Here is a 6000-nt window from a genome sequence, read left to right on the forward strand (position 1 = left end):
TTCCATTTGCACAACAGCATGTGAAATGTATTGTCAATCAGTGTTGCTTCCAAAGTGGACAGTTTGATTTCACAGAAGTGTGATTGACTTGGAGTTACATTGTGTTGTTTAAGTGTTCCCTTTATTTTTTTGAGCAGTGTACATATTCAGGGGCTACGACAGAAAGACCTGCAGTGCTCAGTTCACTTTACATGGCAGCAGAATGAATGAGGCCTCTGGCCCTCTTGAACTGCAGGTTTATGGCATTTCAAAAGATGACATTGACGTGAACATCAGACTTCGCTCTCACCCTTCATTCCAGACTATGAACGCACCACTTACTAATCACTGTCAGCAACTATGTGGGCTACTTTCCTTTCTCCTCCCTCTTCTTGTCAGTGACCTCTGTATAAAGGATATTACAATAGACTAGGCCTGTTTATTGACTCATGTAAAGGCAAGTGGATTCAACAGAATAATAATCAATGTAATAGCTCCCATCTGACACACGTCTTGGAAATGTTCAGGCTACATCAACACATTTAACAGTTGACACTGGCAGACCAAATAGAATTCTACTTGGTTGTTGTGTTGGCAGTGACAGGATGGCACAGGGCAGTCACGTTTACATCTAGCGCAAGGATGTTGAGAGCTTCTGACCAACAAACGTCCCTTTCCCCTCCCCTCGAGCTGAAAGAAGTGATGTTTACAGTGGGAAAGGGTTAGCATTTTGCACCAAAGTGTCAATATAAACATGTCAATGATGATTCAATTTCATCCACAAAGCTGATCCTCCCCCAAGGTGTTGGTGGTCAGTACCAACAACACAATAAGTCATTGTCACCTCTAGGGCTGTTGCGGTCACGAAATTTCATCAGCCGGTGATTGACAGTTATTTGCTTGACAATCTCACGGTAATTGACCGTTAATTAACATAAAAACATTTAGCGTCTCCTGGCTTTCACACATAGCCTACAACCCCATTTTAAAAAGTCTAATACATCCATGTAATGTAGCCTACACCATCACAATAAATCCATTATTTATTTTAGACAGGTCTAAAGCTGATATGAAGAAAATGAAGTCTATTTCAGAAGAAAAGAATAGCATACTCTGAGTTGTCCTTATGTTCGGTCCTCATGTGCCAAATGGCTGTGGGTGACAAGTTCCTTTAGCAGGCAAGATTTGCTTATAATTCCGTGGCATTATTTTATAGAAAGAACAATACAATTGAACAAAGCTGAATCACATATTTTCTCCAAACAATGAGGGAGTGCGCACATGCAGCTATTCTGTGCTGAGAGGTAAACAAAGAAATAGGTACTCCTATATGCTTAACTTAGAGTTATTAATGTAACTTTAGTAGTTCTACAAACATTGGGCTATATGTTTTGATTGTATAATACATTGTGAAGCTGCATGATGAGTAATGATGATAACTTAATACTTTGTATCGCCACCTTTTGCTGCGATTACAGCTGTAAGTCGCTTGGGGTATGTAAAAGGTGGCGCTACAAAGTATTAACTTAAGGGGGCTGAATAATTTTGCACGCCCAATTTTTCAGTTTTTGATTTGTTAAAAAAGTTTGAAATATCCAATAAATGTCGTTCCACTTCATGATTGTGTCCCACTTGTTGTTGATTCTTCACAAAAAAATACAGTTTTATATCTTTATGTTTGGAGCCTGAAATGTGGCAAAAGGTCGCAAAGTTCAAGGGGGCCGAATACTTTCGCAAGGCACTGTACATGAGGTGTTCGACTATGATTATTTATTTTTTCTATTGTGTTATTGACTGAACATTTGTTTATTCCATGTGTAACTCTGTGTTGTTGTTTGTGTCACACTGCTTTGCTTTATCTTGGCCAGGTTGCAGTTGTAAATGAGAACTTGTTCTCAACTGGCCTGCCTGGTTAAATAAAGATGAAAAAAATAAATAAAAAATGATTCAAACAAGTCGCAAAGTGATAGTATATAATTCACAAGTGATAAGCTAATTGTCACCCATCAGACTATTTTCGATGGAATACACTAAATCATATGTGCGACTTTTTAAAATTTATTTAGAACTTACCATTATCATGCACCTGTATCAAAATGGGGCAGCGGGAAAAAAATACATGTCATCTATGCACTGAAATAACAAACGGAGTACGTTTTTCCCCGTAGCCCCATATCAAACATATCCAATTGAAAATCAAATCTAGAGTCGGCTTTCTATTCCGCAACAAAGCCTCCTTCACTCACCCGCCAAACTTACCCTAGTAAAACTGACTATCCTACCGATCCTCGACTTCGGCGACGTCATCTACAAAATAGCTTCCAACACTACTCAGCAAACTGGATGCAGTTTATCACAGCGCCATCCGTTTTGTCACTAAAGCACCTTATACCACCCACCACTGCGACTTGTACGCTCTCGTCGGCTGGCCCTCGCTACATATTCGTCGCCAGACCCACTGGTTCCAGGTCATCTACAAGTCCATGCTAGGTAAAGCTCCGCCTTATCTCAGTTCACTGGTCACGATGGCAACACCCACCCGTGGCACGCGCTCCAGCAGGTGTATCTCACTGATCATCTCTAAAGCCAACACCTCATTTGGCCGCCTTTCGTTCCAGTTCTCTGCTGCCTGTGACTGGAACGAAAATAAATAGCCCACCCAATTTTACCTACCTCATCCCCATACTGTTTTTATTTATTTACTTTTCTACTCTTTTGCACACCAATATCTCTACCTGTACATGACCATCTGATCATTTATCACCCCTGTGTTAATCTGCAAAATTGTAATTATACGCCTACCTCCTCATGCCTTTTGCACACAATGTATATAGACTCCCCTTTTTTTCTACTGTGTTATTGACTTGTTTATTGTTGTTTACTCCATGTGTAACTCTGTTGTCTGTTCACACTGCTATGCTTTATCTTGGCCAGGTCGCAGTTGCAAATGAGAACTTGTTCTCAACTAGCCTACCTGGTTAAATAAAGGTGAAATAAAAATACATATATATTTTTTTAAAGGCTATATTCCTGTTGTAAATATAAGCAATGTGCTTAATATTAGGAAAATTGAGAAATAAATAGTCGGTCTAGCCTATAGAAAGCTGATGGGATCCTCGTCTTTTTGTTAGCGGCCATCACTCTGTTTTCTCCCGCAATTGCATAGCCTAAAGAAGTGTTGAGCAACATGAGCTCTCATGAAGTGTTTGATTGGATTTTCAAATTTGCATTGGTATCAGAGTGATTTGAGGGAGAATCGAGAGCTGAGTACCAGCCAGTTAAGCAAGTTTGGTAGACTACTAAAACAGCTGTGGAATTTGACTGCCTTCATGACTCGTGATGGCCCGGTGTGGCGGTAATACGGTCACGGCAACAGCCCTTGTCACCTCCACTGAAACCTGAAGGGGGGAACCATATGGTGCACCCATCCATAATCTAAGCAGGTGTGACCATTCAGATCTCACGTGGTGGAGAAGAGTTAGCCTACAATTAAACATTTCTGGTCCTGCCAGTACTTGCACTTAGCCTAATAGTTGTACAATATATATAACTACCAGTAAAGCCTGAACTATGTCTTTAGTTGCACCTGTTTGTTTTTAGAAATAATACTTTCTCTCTGAGATGGAATGAAGGGACTACACCTGTGTGACAAGTGCAGTTCACAATTGTGTTGCATAAATGGGGTGTATTCACCTGGAACCAAACAGATTGGAGTAAAACGTTTAGCAATGGTGTCCAACTAATAAATACATCCCCGGCAACAGGAGTTCCACTGAAGGCCACTGCTTTCACACAAGTTACAAAGGTCAACAAGTTAGTCAAGGATACAGAACACACCATGTCCGTTTGCATTTGGTTGTAGTCATAGCTTAGCTAGCTATATTCACCTGTCCTGGCACTGTTGATCCTGGGATAGCTAATGAGGAACAATAAAATCACGATTGTTCCTGATGTTAAACAACTTGCCAGAGGCTAAATCTCGGAGGTTTAATGTTACATTTAGGGTTTAAACCCCTCATAATAGTTTCGGCGGCGGCGGCGGCGGGGGGGGAGAATTGCAGTCGACCAATGTTTGTAGTTAGCTAATGTTGTTTATTTGAGTTAAGTGATAGCACACTACCAACTACTGTCACTTACATACAGCTATATACAGAGTAAATTAGTGTAACGGTAACCACAATTAAAGCTAGCTTGCTGGCTGTCTATGTCCAACATGGATGGCGAACAAATTAGCGTGTATTTTTAGCTGGCTAGCTTTGTGTAGCCAACAACAAGTAAACAATGGACCAGTGTGGGTCCTGTGGCAATGGCCTAGTTATCTATCTAACTAATGTACTGTTGGGACATTTTCTATGTTGTCAACAACAACAGCTAGCCAAATACCGGTATGTTACCTACAAGCAACGGTCGACTTCAATCAATGGCCATGTATTGTTTTCTCTACATAAATTAAATTAACTATGGTAGCCATAACTACACACATTACTAGCACATACTTAGCCTGATAGTCATGATTGAGTGTGACTTCAATTTGACTAGTGAACGTTACTAGCTAGCTAACGTTAGCTAGCTGGTTAACTTAGCTAGTTACCTAACATGCTAGCTAGCAAGTTGGCTAAATCCAATCCACCTAAAAGTGAAATAGTTCTCTACTTACGTTTTAGCAGAAATTGAGTTTGCTTCAGATAGCCCCTCGTCTGGATGCAATTGAATATTTCTTTACTTGGATATTAATTTTGGGTTTTAATTCGGTTTCTTGAACTTGCTAGCTGATCAGAATTGTAGCTATCTAGGTAACCAAGATAGCAAGGCTAGCACTTGCCTTTACACGAATTCCCTTTTCAACATTTCTTGGCACTGACTGTTGTCTTTTTTATGCATATTTGGTACACAAAAGAGACAGCGCTATGAAAACAATGTGTTGTGGGATAAAAATACTAGTTTATGGAAGAACTGAACTGATTTGGCAGCTAACTAAATGTATGAAACAGATGACGTTCTTTCCTCCATTGATGGGCCAAAGCACAGAAGAGCTCCGCTCGATGTCCAGCTCCATGGGAGTGACATTCTCTCCACTCTGTACAGTCATTGGCCAAAGTCTACTACAAATTTGAGCTGAGATTGGTATTTAAATTTGTCAGTCAAATTACACTGTGACCTACCCTTTGAGGCAAAATATTATATAAACATTGTTTCATTGACGGCCTAGTCTATTAACTGTATACCCCCCCCCCCTCCCCTTATATGTTATTTAACATTTTCCAAATAGAAATAGTTGGGTTTGGAAAGATCGGCTGCATTACAATCTACAGAACAGTATATTTTAAAACCCTATTATCTTTTATTCTGTTCAGGTGTCTTATGGCTCGGGGTAGAAGCTGTTGAGAAGCCTTTTGGACCTAGACTTGGCGCTCCAGTACCACTTGCAGTGCGGTAGCAGAGAGAACAGTCTATGACAAGAGTGGCTTAAATCTTTGACAATTTTTAGGGCCTTCTGACGCCACCTGGTATAGAGGTCCTGGATGGCAGGAAGCTTGGCCCCAGTGATGTGCTGGGCCGTACACACTACCCTCTGTAGTGCCATGCTGTCGGAGGCTGAGCAGTTTCTATACTAGGCAGTGATGCAACCAGTTAGGATGCTGGCGATGGTGCAACTGTAGAACTTTTGTGGATCTGAGGACCCATGCCAAATCTTTTCGGTCTCCTGAAGGGGAATAGGCTTTGTTATGCCCTCTTCACGACTGTCTTGGTGTGTTTGGACCATGATAATTTGTTGGTGATGTGGACACCAAGGAACTTGAAGCTCTCAACCTGCTCCACTACAGCCCCGTCAATGAGAATGGGGGAGTTCTCGGTCCTCCTTTTCCTGTAGTCCACAATCATCTCCTTTGTCTTGATCACGTTGAGGGAGAGGTTGTTATCCTGGCGCCACACAGCCAGGTCTCTGACCTCCTCCCTATAGGCTATCTCATTATTGTTGGTGATCACGCCTACCACTGTTCTGTTGTCAGCAAACTTAAT

General features: G+C 41.2%; 1 protein-coding gene across 1 annotated transcript in view; it reads right to left on the minus strand.

The window, feature by feature from the left end:
• The window catches only part of ppm1ba (protein phosphatase, Mg2+/Mn2+ dependent, 1Ba), a 43563-nt gene extending 38521 nt beyond the window's left edge, over positions 1 to 5042 (minus strand). Inside the window, exon 1 of the mRNA XM_064950280.1 lies at positions 4637 to 5042. The gene's annotated coding sequence lies outside the window, so the exon portion shown is untranslated. The remainder of the gene's footprint in view (positions 1 to 4636) is intronic.
• Positions 5043 to 6000: the final 958 nt, after the last annotated feature.

Source organism: Oncorhynchus masou, chromosome 31 (genome assembly GCF_036934945.1).
Source record: "Oncorhynchus masou masou isolate Uvic2021 chromosome 31, UVic_Omas_1.1, whole genome shotgun sequence".
NCBI classification, from domain to species: Eukaryota; Metazoa; Chordata; class Actinopteri; order Salmoniformes; family Salmonidae; genus Oncorhynchus; species Oncorhynchus masou.